General features: G+C 31.0%; 1 protein-coding gene across 1 annotated transcript in view; it reads right to left on the reverse strand.

The window, feature by feature from the left end:
• Positions 1–7,274: 7,274 nt before the first annotated feature.
• The window catches only part of LOC113398066 (H/ACA ribonucleoprotein complex subunit 2-like protein), a 167,251-nt gene continuing 161,009 nt past the window's right edge, over positions 7,275–13,516 (reverse strand). The window contains exon 3 of the transcript XR_010309647.1: positions 7,275–7,287. The gene's annotated coding sequence lies outside the window, so the exon portion shown is untranslated. The remainder of the gene's footprint in view (positions 7,288–13,516) is intronic.

Raw genomic sequence — 13,516 nt, forward strand, 5'->3', positions numbered from 1 at the left:
AAAAAGATCTATGTTAAACACTCATATATTAAATCTACAATATTAATATATGTACTTTATTCTATTTACAATATAATATATTAAATTCCATATTTTACTAATACCAATCAATATATGAAACGTTGATGTTATTTTTTATTCTCTGATCACAAATTGTCAAAAATTGTGTACAATCTTTACGCCCATACAACCCGCACCGACGATTGGTCCGTGTCTATGCGGGCTCCCAATCTAGAACCCCCGTAGTCCCTGCGACGCTTATGGCGGGACGGGGGGGTGTTAAGTATTATGTTAAGTGCGCATAGCACCGACGCTTTGTACTCGGTCCTTTTGCGTGAATCGAGTCAGCGGAGGCACTCTCCTCACGCACACGCTCCGCGTCGTCCTTGACTGATGAAGATGAAGATGACTATCTCCTTCCAGCACCTTCCACTTCCGAAAATGGCATTTATCACGCTGGGCAGCGAGAGGTCTCCGCCGATATTTGCCACCAGGGAAAAGCGCTGGAGCCTCCAAGCGGCACAATCAGAGTGTGGCACGCCGTATCTTAAGGCGCACCACACTGATGGGTGGGTGTCACCTCCCGGATATTCCCTGCAGGTACTTACCAAAGCACGCATGTCCAGTAAGCAACTGCGTCAACGTAACGTTTAGTCTACCGCCTTTTCTAGCTATCCAGTGACTCAAGTGGGGTCGGATCGCCTCCACTATCGCTAGGCCTGCAGTTGGGGACCCCAGGTCCTGCACCCACCTGCAAATCAGAGTTCGCTGGGCTAGTGCAGTGACTCGCCCCACCTTCACCGACCCTGGACGATCGCCGTTCTTCATGACTTTCATCCGAAACCGGTACACTACCGCGAGCACCTCCACCTGGAGTTCCCAGGGCGGATCGTTAAAAAAAGGCAACATACGACGATGTTTACTGGTGCCGGGTGAAGTGTATTTGAACAATCTCAAAAAACGACACGCCAACCGTCGTCAATATTCGAATTGTATAGACTGTTTTTCTTTAAATTTACTGCCATTTAAATAGAGCGATTATATACAATTACAATTTAATTACAAGGCTATGAAGAGTAGTGTTGTTTTGTGGCTGCAAGTGTTTAAGTTATTTTCGATAAAAATATTGTTCTTTTGTAAACGTATTACTTACACAAATTCGATTTCACAAAAAGCAACCAATTAAAATGGTTTTGATTTACAATTAAATTGATACCAAATTGACAAGCTCCATTATTGGTACTTCTTCGAGTTTCGAGGCTAAACATTTTAAGGGGGCGAATGTCGTCCCCTGAGTTGGGCATGTGTAGTATGAAAAACGATCAGCAAACATTAGTAGACGATATGGTTGCAAACTCAAACTCAAAGTCAAATTCCTTTATTCAACATAGAAGCATTATACTTACTTATTAATAGTCAAATTAAACACTACGAAACCGAACCGACGAAAGAAACTCAGCGGGTCTTTTTTTTTGTTAATCAAATCAAATACATATATTGAATATGATTAGAAATAGCCAGGAGGTGATCGTTTCATTCCCAAGGTGTGCTATCAATCATAAACTCACGTGGTTGCGTGGTTAAGTCGTCCGGATACAAGTAACTGATATCAGCGACGCTGTGTATTTGTTTTATCCGGACATAAAGTACACGTATTGCATCAGAAATAAACTTAAAAGCGATCGCGACGGTTATCTAATCCGGATGCCGTGAAACAAGACACGTCGACGAATTCGTTTCGTGATTCGTATTTTTTCCTTCCGGCCTCCGGAACGCAAGCAACAAACGCCGGCGTATGAGGGTGGAGCTCGTGAATGTGGCGAGTGACAGGTCCGATGGTCCGAGCAGCTAAGGCGAGAATTATAAACGTTATTAACGAAAATTAAGTTGTAATTGTATGAACGATAACTAAGTAAAAAAGAAGGTCCTCATTCTTAGAGGGTTACACATGTGGCAGCATTTCATTGAAATTAGACACATGCAGGTTTCCTCACGATGTTTTCCTTCATTACCGAGCACTAATTATAAACAGAAAAGCCTGAGTTTCGAAGCTCATGATTATAGAACCTCAGTAATGATTAAATATAAATACATAATTATGCGTACAGATGGAAACCAACATTTGACGAATGAAAATGTGCCATATTGTATTGCAGCAAAATGGTCGAGTAAGCACCAAAACAATATTATGTGGGACATAGTTTTAAAAATATATCATGGTAACAAAACTGACAATTGCTATTTGTTTGGGTTTGGTGGTTTCTTATTACAGAATACCTCTAATGTAGATGCAATTAATAATAGTTTTAGGCATATAATAATTAAGAGTTAACGGATATATGTCCTTTTCGATGTACGGGAGTGTAAACACTACGAATATCCAGATTCCGGGCCTCTACAACAAAATACTCGATTGAAAAATCGAATAAGTTTTTAAATATAATAATAGTCTAGCTTGGCTATGCTTGTTGTAATTATATGGACATTGACATTTCATAACATAAATAAATTAAAATATTCTTGTATAGTTGTAGTTAATTTGGATGGATTTTACTTTAGTGACGAAGTATGTCTAATGGAATCTATTATTCGTTGGTTTTCGTTTTTGTATGATCCCATTGTATACCCAATTATTTTTTCATATTGTTATAAAGTAAATGGTACATCTTGATCTTAATGCGGTATATTATCTTTTTTGTTAATTTAATCTATGGCTCTAATTCTCTCTATTCTTTAACTACTCTCTAATTTATTTTCGCTCTAATCCTTAAGTTAATTTGCAGCTTTATCATTTATTAAAAATCTGATCGTGATCAATAAATAGATTTTTTATTTTTTTTTATTTTTCGTTAATGTCATCAAGATATATGTAATATTTCATGTGGGTACTTCTAAAAAAGGTTGGCTAGCAGAGAATAATGGGTTACAACCTTTGTACAATATATTTATATTTTAGGCAATAATGTTTTCAATGTTATAAAATTAAATAAAAACATTAACTTTGCATTATATTTTATAAAATACTAGCTGAATCTCCGGCTTTACTCGCGCGAAATGTATAAAACCCAAACTTCGAACCCCAGTTTTACCCCCTTAGGGGTGGAGTTTCGCAATCTGTTCTTAGCAGATATCTACACCTTATAAGGAACCTACCTACCAAATTTCAAGTTTGTAGGTGTTACAGTTCCTAAGATATCCTGATTAATGAGTGGTATTTCGCTTTTATATATATAGATAAAATTAAAATAAAAAAAAAAATTAAAATGTCAAAAGTTCCACAACTGGCACCTTTAGTTGTGGGAATGTTATTTTATTTTAACACAACATTACACATTGTCCCTTTTTACCTAATGCTGGAATGCCACATATGACTCAAAAGGAAAATTTATATGCAGTATAATTAATTGCCTAGTTACATAGCAGTTTAATTGAATATAATATAAAATTATTTATAATTCAATTTAGAATAAAAACCAAAGATTTTGTCTTATAAGTTTTCACAGATAGAAAATCTTTGTGGTACTTTTTGGAGGAATCAATTGTAATTAAAAATTTAATAACATATTGTTGCATTTCCTAAAGTCAAAGTCAAAAATCTTTATTCAATATAGAAGTGTTTACATTTGTTTATTGATAGTCAAAAATCTACCACCGGTTCGGAATTTAACACCTCGGACCTGAAAAGAACCGGCGAAAGAAACTCAGCGGGATATATATATATATATATTTTTTTTTAATTTTGCATGTACAATAATAATTATATTTTAGTTATTTGAAGCAGCCTGGAGGCGATCATTTCATTTCCAAGGTGTGCAGTCAACTAAAAAGTCATTAGTGTTGTAATATCCTTTAGCACACAAACACTTTTTAACGATTCTTTTGAATTTTATAATTGAATAATTTTGAACGTTTTCTGGGATCCTGTTGTAAAAACGTATACATTGCCCCAAAAAAGATTTACTAACCCTGTGTAATCGGGTACTTGGAGTAACAAGTTTGTTATTGTTCCTTTTGTTGTTCCTTGTGTTAATAGAATGTACGTCACAATTTCTGGGAAAATAATTTATGTTTTTGCGTACATAAATAGAAAAATAAAACAATTTCCTTAAATACATAGTTAATAAGTTAGACCATTTCCGTGTTGTGGCTTTTGTTTTTGGTGAAAAAAATATTTAACAGCTGTCGTTTCTAGCGCAACTACCCCATATACAAATCTTGATTTTGGAAAAAATGATTGTATTTACAAAAAAAAAAAAATGTTTTTGTTAAACTTCTAAGTAATTTTAATATTTGAAATTGTTATTGTCAATTCGCGATTATTCGGAGAACAACTATGTAATTTATAAAAGGGGATCCCCAGTAATGCGACGAATGAATGACAAAATAATTATTTTTGCAAACACAAGATTTTAATAATAACAGTTTATAAAATTCTAAATATACATTTAAAAAATCTTTGCAAAATGACAAAACTATTTTGAGTTCCAACTTACGTCTTCATATATATATACAATGACCAAGTCAAAGTTTGTAATAATATTTCATATTAATATCAGAAAACCTAAGCTAATTTTTAGTGCTGAAGAAAAAAAAATCCAAAGGCCAGTGAAGAGCTGTGAACGGCACGTGCTGAGACTAAGCTTACAACGCTATATAAGTTGATAGAGGGCGATTACGCAGACAGTCTGCGCACTGGCTGTACCCGGTTGCATAGACTTGCAGTGATTTTAAAAATCGCTAAGAGTGACGCGGTGTGCGCGGGAAAAGTGCAGTGTGCTTTGAATCGTTTATGAATACTTTTTTTTTGTGGCATTTCTTTTCGGATATCGCTGTAAGTTTTTTTTTTTTTTTATTGTAGGGATTTATTATGTAAGTTTTTGTGTTTAATGCTCTATAATATTTTGAATGTTACTTCTTACTTTTAATGAAGCTCATTATATATTTAAATAAAAAAATAGATTTTTTAGTTTAAAAATTTTAATATTAGTAATTGTTACGAATGATGTGCAATTTGCCACTTAATGTCCAAAGCAAAAAGATTTACATAATAGAAACTATATAAAGTCTTATTTGCATATTTCAGGAACAAAAAATGTTCTAGAGCATTGAAATATAATACCTAGCAAATTTCTTACAAACTAACAAAATATTGTGTTATAATTGATTGTTTTATGTTAAAATATATCATTGTCCGCTACATATTTGATCGTAAGAAAAAAAAAATATACACCAAAATGTAAAAACAAATAATAAATTTAAAAAAATTTTTGTAATGTTCCAATTTCAAAATATATTGACAATTCGACTTTTAAACTTGCTCTTTAACCATTTTATTTTAATGTATTGAAATTTTCTTAACAAGCGAAATTATAAATTTTTCAATTTCAAAAAATCCTGACAATTCGACTTTTAAAATTGCTCTTTAACTATTTATTTTAATGCTTTAAATTTTCTTAACATTCGCAATTTTAAATTTTTCAATTTCAAAAAATCCTGACACATCGACTTTTAAAATTTCTCTTTAACTATTAATTTTGATCTTTTTGATTTTCTTAACATTCAAAATTTTATTAAACAAAGGTGTTATGTTTTATTTTAAATCAAAATGTTATTGTAATATTATTTCGTTCCAAAACCGATATTGCTACGTCGAAAAGAATACTATGAAATATAACGGCAAAAAGGTAACGATCATTCAGCCATCAATAAAAACGTACGTACGTAGTAATCTATATATAGAAAGGGAAATACCACTCACTGATTAATCACGAAATCTCAAAAACTATAACACGTACATACTTTAAATTTGGTACGTAGGTTCCTTATAGGGTTTAGGCTTCCGCTAAGAATGGTTTTTACTAAACTCCACCCCAGAGGGAGTAAAACGGGGGTTGGAATTTTTATTTTATAATTTTGAACGCATAAGTATTTAATAGATAGTAATATGTTATAGATTTATTCAATTTTCGTGCGATAGTGACGTTCATGCTTACAACACGTAATAGTGTGCGTGTGTTGTAAACTACAGCAGCAAATAATTTTTTCACGCGTTATTAATATAAGACATTCATTTAACCGGTAATTATTGGTCACCAATTTAATCCTAGATGAATAAAATATTAATATTAAGTTAATATTTTGCCTCATCTTTTTGTGGTGGAAAAAACCATAGCAGCTCCTCTAACGGACGGGTCTTTGACCACCAGTGGAACTTTTTGTAATATCGTTTTTTTTTCTTGTCCAGTGGATGAAATTTTATCATAACCACAACAAATCATAAGATCATAACAAATTTTTATTCTCTTTTTTTTTTTAATTTATAACACTAATGTTTGCTAATAATACCAAACAAAAAAAAAGATTGACAAACGGAGAATAAGGTTCTAATAAGTTATTCTGAATATCTCACTTTCGGTCCGGAAGGTTTACATGTACCATTTGGATTTTTAAATTTATTGTACGTCTTTTTGTACGTTTTTTACACGCTTTTTGGGTAGTTTACTCTACTATATATAAAAAGAATATTTTTGTCTTACTTCTAAATATATCGATATAGAACTGCAAGTACATTTCAGTCTATACGATCACCCTTATTCCATTGAGCCGATCAGTTAATAGCACGGATGTTTATAGTGGAACAATTCAACGGGTATTGGTAAAATCCTCGACTATTGGCGTAAGTGGTTTGTTTTGATGAGACAAAGGTAATAAAATAAAAATTTCATCAGGTCATTTACATTTGATACTATTACACTGTTATTATTATTAGAGTATTTTCAGTGTTTTGGTGCAAAAACGTCCCCATTGGCGAATAACGGTTATAATAAATAATTATGATTGGACGTAATGGGTACAGACGCCAAAAACGTAAAAACCGAATGAAATGAACGAAAATTAAATGAATGACGTCACGAGGTTTTTAAGCAAATAAATCGTATCCGTTAGACATTTAGGATTTCCATTTTAAAACAAACTCACGTCATACAATCGGCTTAAGGTAATTAAAGCATATTTAAATATTTAGCTTAGAATATTTTGTTTATATTGTATATGTATAAATGTTATTTTTTAAACTTTATACTTTGACATGAGCAAACATGACATGGAAAAACAGTAAATTTAATTAAACATTTTACGGTTGAATAATTTTAGGACGTTTGGCTTAGGACAACCGATTCAAGGACTTAATATTTCGTATCGTTTATAAAACGATTATTAAAATTGAACAGATTTTTTTTTTAAATCATGTTTATGTTACTGTTACTTCTCGAGACTTGTCATATTGTACTTCTGTATCTTTATCCATATTACAGACAAATTTTTAATCTCTTTGTCAAATGTCAGATTGCTTACAAAGAGAAAAATAGTTATCTATTAAAAACCATTAAACTAAATATTGAATTGAATAGTTATCTATATTTTTACGATAACATTAAGATTCAACAATAGAAATACCTATACTAAATTTCACTATTAGTGGTTGTAAAAATTAAGTTTATATACTATACAAACATATCATTTCAAGTTGGTATTATGAATTTTGACATCTGTCAAAATTCAATTTTGACAATGGAGTCTCGTTTTGGCGGGAAATTGATCAAAATGGTTTACTGTTTATTTTCACTAGGCTTAAATTAAGTGACCTGACGTATTAATAGGTTACTTGATAGCAAGTGGTCAAAATCCGTGTGATAAATATTAATAAAGTGATACGCCGCCAATGCTCCACGAACTGTGGAAATTAAAATGTTATATTACCACTCAAACTGATAAATAACCTTCCTATACCTTCAAATTCTCGTGGAGAATTCAATGATTGAATTTTTATAGGGCAGGCTAAGTGCTATAAAGTTACATTTATCAATAAAATATCGTGAAGCGTGGATTATCCTTAACAAAAGGTCAATGATCTTATAATACCTATTGTAAATGTCGATTGAGTTCTGAGGAAACAATAATATAGACGTGTCTTCTTAATTGTGGAGGGTACACTAAGTTTTAATGTTGGTTAATAAAAAAAATTTTTTTTTAAAAAAGAGCTACCTGTGTTAATTTTCGTACCGTTGACGTCCCTTAGGTAGTCAGAGTCCTCCTCTCGTCTTACTAAGACGAAAGTTCGCGATAGCTTGAATTAGTGTTGTAAAATTAGTCAAAATTACCAGTAAGAGCCTACTCGAGTAAAGTATATTCTGATTATGATTGTGATTACCGTTAATTCGCATGTCTTGCGCATGCTTTACTTGATGACATGTTTGCGACATAATTGATTGCATGTTTATTACGAATTTTTCGTTATCGCAATAGTGACAGTTTAAGTTGAGAACTTGGTGTAAACTTCCAGTGATAATAATTGGTAAGAGGCGATTACACATTAATAAATACAAGTGTTGATCATATTAAAGATAAAACAATCTAGAAATATTTTTACGGCTTACCAAACCTACTCACAAAGTATCTTAAACCTTATTTCTATACAGCTAAAGTGAATCATGCAATATCCTTGACACGAAAAACTTAGTAAACAAAAACAAAGCGTTACTCCTTTAATCTGTAACGTAATTTTGCGAAGGCCTAATAAAAAAAAAAAAAATATCAATCGTTTATTGTATATAAATTAAAAATCTTTGTGTTGGTTTTTCCTTTCAGGATCTGAGCATACGGTGAGATTTTATTTGATAATAATTTACCGTGTGATATTTCAAATTAATAATGAGCGAATTTAATTTGAACTTATCAACATTCTTTAGGCATAAAATTACCATTCAGGCCCCTTTAGTGCACTTTCACACAACAACAAAAACATATATATCCATATTATTTATTTACCTTGAATTCCTAAAAATAATGGCACGGGTAATTAAAATGATTTTGCAGATTAAGAGAGCGAAGCAATTTTAAAATCAAAACTTGTAACAATTTGAAGGTCTCATTACTACTCTTAGTAGTGCCCAATATCGCAGAGTTATTAGCAAATCGCATGAAATATGTAAATCTAAGGTTTGTTTATCTTTATTCCTACTTCCATTGGAATAGGCTATATAAGTATGAATTTTATACATTCACCGTAAGTCTTGGATCTTAATTTAAAATTCTTTTGATTCTGTTCTATAATGAAATTTCTGGACTCAACTCAGCGTCTTTCACGAGAGCACTTGATTCAGAGCCGAGCACGATTTGACCTCATTAATAATTAATACTAAATTTTGCAGTTCATCATATTATTTAGTTAAGTTTTTCGGAATAAAATATTTAGCTATATTCGCATACTATACATATTTTAATATAATTTATATTTTAATATATAATTCGTTTATTCTTAGAAGTTAAAGGTCGAGTTTAAGAAGGGCGCAACTACGCAAAATATTTCTCTTTAATCTACATTGCTCGTTTTTTTTCCTGGTGATGAAACGAGACAGGACTTTTTTTTTTTAATAAAATCTATCTTTGTGTCCAAGACAGCTCTCTGCTAGTACTTTAAAGGTCCGAATAGCCTTTTGTCATATTTTGTCATGATGAAAATGACACGTTCACCGAACAGCTAGGCAGGAGTTATTTTATACTTCTTTTTATTTATAATTTCAAATCTCTACAGACGTGTTTACCCTTGGTGTAGCTTTCTATTGTTTCAATTGAATCAGTAGTTTGATGTGCTGGTGTGTTTTTATTTCTAGGCTAAGACCCTGTCTTAATAGCTGACAGTAATTAAACAATATGCAATACGCAGGACATGGAAAGGGTAATTCGAAATTCAAATTTATCTTCTTTTTTTAAGATATGATATTTAGAAAATACAGCTTACTAGCTATGGAGCTAAGAATATATATATATATGTTTATGGCATGTTAAGTAAAGGTTTAAATTTTGACATTTTATATGGTGGATAAAAAAAACAATGCCATTTAAAAAAATTTTTTTTATGAAAGTCTCTGGTGACAAATTAGTCTGTACAAAAGTGGGAGAAGCACAAGTTGACTTTAACATCAGAAGAATTGGTTTACAATAACTTTAGTAACAAAAGTCTATAGTACTTGCTATATTGTCATATATAATTTGAGTTATCTTCAAAACAGCTTCCGGGAACGCGTAGAACTTACTTCTAACCCTGTGTTATGAAAGGCGAATTCCTACGGGGACATAAACTGTAATTTCCATTGGAGAAAGCTGAAGTTACTAACCTTCATAATGCTAAGATTATTTAAAATAATCAATTATTTGTTTTTATTTTTACGTTTCGTTTCTACTTCGTAACCGTGACCTCCGCGTGGTTTTTTTTTTTTTGTTTTTTCTTATAATACTGGTTACGGAGTAATTTTTTAAAAATTTCTTCTCGTTTAATTAATCTTAATTGTTTTTTTTTTTTTAATATTTCCTTAATATACATCGAAATATTTTATTATTATTTTTCTATTAAATATGATTTAATTACGAAAATAATAATTAATAATTTTTTTGTATAGCACAACGTGACTAAAATAAAAATCTTAACTTGTTTGATAGATGCTAAATGTTATTTTTTCGGCTGAAATGAAAGCGATTTGAATAATTTGAATACACTCTAATAAAAAACTTTACTTATTTCAAGGTTTATGTTGAATTTTATTTTCCCCGTAAGAGAGACAGTATTCTTGATGCAAGTAACAGAATGGTCCTTATCGCCTATTTTATTTTATATTAGATAGTAGGTTTGAGGCGTTTTAAGGTTTAGGTGACGAAACCTACTTGGTGGTAGGGCTTTGTGCAAGTCCGTCTGGGTAGGGACCACCCACTCAGCAGATATTCTACCGCCAAACAGCACTACTCAGTATTGTTGTGTTCCGGTTTGAAGGGTGAGTGAGCCAGTGTAACTACAGGCACAAGGGACATAACATCTTAGTTCCTGAGGTTGGTGGCGCATTGGTGATGTAAGGAATGGTTAATATTTCTTACAGCGCCATTGTCTACGGGCGGTAGTGACCACTTACCATCAGGTGACCTATTAGCTCGTCCGCCGACCGATATCATAAAAAAAAGAAACATGGATAGCTACCACCCACTCATTTAATATTATTCCACCAAACGTTGTTGAGTTGTTAAGTTCCGGTATGAAGGATGAGTGAGTAACTACAGGCACAAGGGCCATAACATCGTAGTTCCCAAGGTCGGTTGCAGTGGCGAGGTAAGGAAAGGAACCTCTTACAGCGAAAATTTTTATGGGGCCCATTAGCCAATTCGCGCACTTATAAATTGAAAAAAAAAAAAATCACCTTAAAACGAAAACGCATTCAAAATAGCCAAGTAACACAATTAAACCTTCCTGAATAAAGTCGCCGGGAATTACTAGTTTTATTATACAAGGTAAAAGATTGTACGAACATTGATTGAAAAAGAATTAAATAACTTTACAGAAAGTCTATAGTTATTAAGTTTTGTTTTTTTTTTTAAATAATTACTTTCAAGGTCGAAATAAGTTAAGGATATTAATTTTTACATATTATGAAATAAATGTTTGATAATTTTTAATGCACGGGCAACATAAACAATGGCGTAAATGGCAGGCGATAATGTTACCATGAAAAATATGGAGTTTTGGGTTCATTGTACAGATGCTAAATTAAATATGTTATTTTGGTACTACTTAAGTAGGAGTTAAATTTATTACACACGCCAAAATTTATTACTAGTATCAAAAAAATTGTGTATAGATTTTATTTATGTAGATGAACAAGTTGTAATTTATTTCTATATACCTAGATACATATTGGCTTAGAAGTTGAAATTACATAATAATATTTAAAAAAATATAAATCAATAAAAAAACGGGTCTGGATATTAATTCAATTTAAAAACAAAAAAAACTTTTTGTCCGTTGTTTTGTTTGACCTCTCACAAACGTTCGTAATCATGTGCCGTCATCAAAACAAAAACTGGGTATTAACCGTACGAAATTTCTTTTTTTTTAATTTTGTAAAAAATAGCAATCCAATCCATTAAAAGTAAGAATTCCATTTAAATCAGAACGTCAAATTTATTTTTTAATTAAGTAGCTTTTATTTATATAATACAAGATCAATAAATGAGTTTTAGGCTAAAAAGGTTTTAGACATAAACATTTTCAGAAAAATTATGGTGTTTATTAAGTGTCTGTAACGTAAGAAATAATTGTGAGTAGTAAATAAAAAAAAAATACAAGGTCTAACCCGTGACACGTTTATCACGGGTCGTTGGTTCGATGTCAAAGTTTTTACAAAGTTTTTAATTAACTCTTAGTGCAATAATAACAATTACTAATTTTGTTTAAAATTTAAATATTCAATCGAACGTTAACATATATATCATCTATTGGCAACACGTATTAAAAATATTCTGGCTTTTTCCAAAGTTGAAATTCTCGGGTTTTCTCTACTATAATACGCATGTATTATACATATAAACTTCCTCTTGAATCATTCTATCGTATCTATGTTAACCTCATTAAAATCCGTTGCGTAGTTTAAAAGATCTATGTGTACAGACGGCGGGAAGCGACTTTGCTTTATACTGTGATATTGATATTTTATACTATCAAGTTTTTCTATGTATAAAAAGTAACTGTATATATATATGTATATATATATATATATATATATATATATATATTATTTTTTTATTTTTATACTATCATGTGACCTCTCTCTGTCCATTATGACACGAAACCTAAGTAATATTACTTAACTTTATTCCCCTACCTAGGCAATTTATTTAAATTATTATTTTATGTTATTACTATTAAATATTATAATTATTACCATTTTATAGCCAGTTTATAATTTAATTTTTCTTTTTAATTGGCTAAAGTATTCATTTGCACTAATTTATTTTTAATTATTATTATATATAAGTAAGATACAAAGTTTGCTTGGAAAAGATCGCTTTTGTGATAAACGCTTCTAACCTGCTGTGGTAACATATTGAGGTAGTGCGCAATACAAATTATACATAAATAAATAATTTGGAATCAATAAATTTCAGTAATTTATTAAAAGATACCAAAATATTTAACGTAGTGACGTATTTTTTTAAGATCATATTTTTTTTTATAATCGTTACAGTTTATGATATTTTTTTAAAATAAAATACTGTTTTTTAAGGCTGAAAGACAATATACCTTTTTTCGATTTGTAAATTATTATTTTTTTTCTTATCTATTTTATATGAGTCATCTAGTTTATTTAAAGGCGCATTTCATACGTTTATACGAGCAAGATGGTCATTATTAAGATAATTTATGAATATATTATATTATAATTATAATAAATTATCGTCCCGGTAAAACCATTCCAGTATCTTAACAGACAATAATATTATAGTCATGTAACAATTTATAATAAAGTCCTGTGCATGCTGTATCATTTTTGTTTTATACCCAAATCGTAAAAGATTCACTCGGTGATAAGCCTTTGTGAATGTACCACTGGTTAGGTACCACCCACTCATCATTTATTCCACCACAGAGCTGCTGAGATGAAGCTATTAGAACGCGTGCATCTTAACCAATAAT

Source organism: Vanessa tameamea, chromosome 24 (assembly GCF_037043105.1).
Source record: "Vanessa tameamea isolate UH-Manoa-2023 chromosome 24, ilVanTame1 primary haplotype, whole genome shotgun sequence".
Lineage (NCBI taxonomy): Eukaryota > Metazoa > Arthropoda > Insecta > Lepidoptera > Nymphalidae > Vanessa > Vanessa tameamea.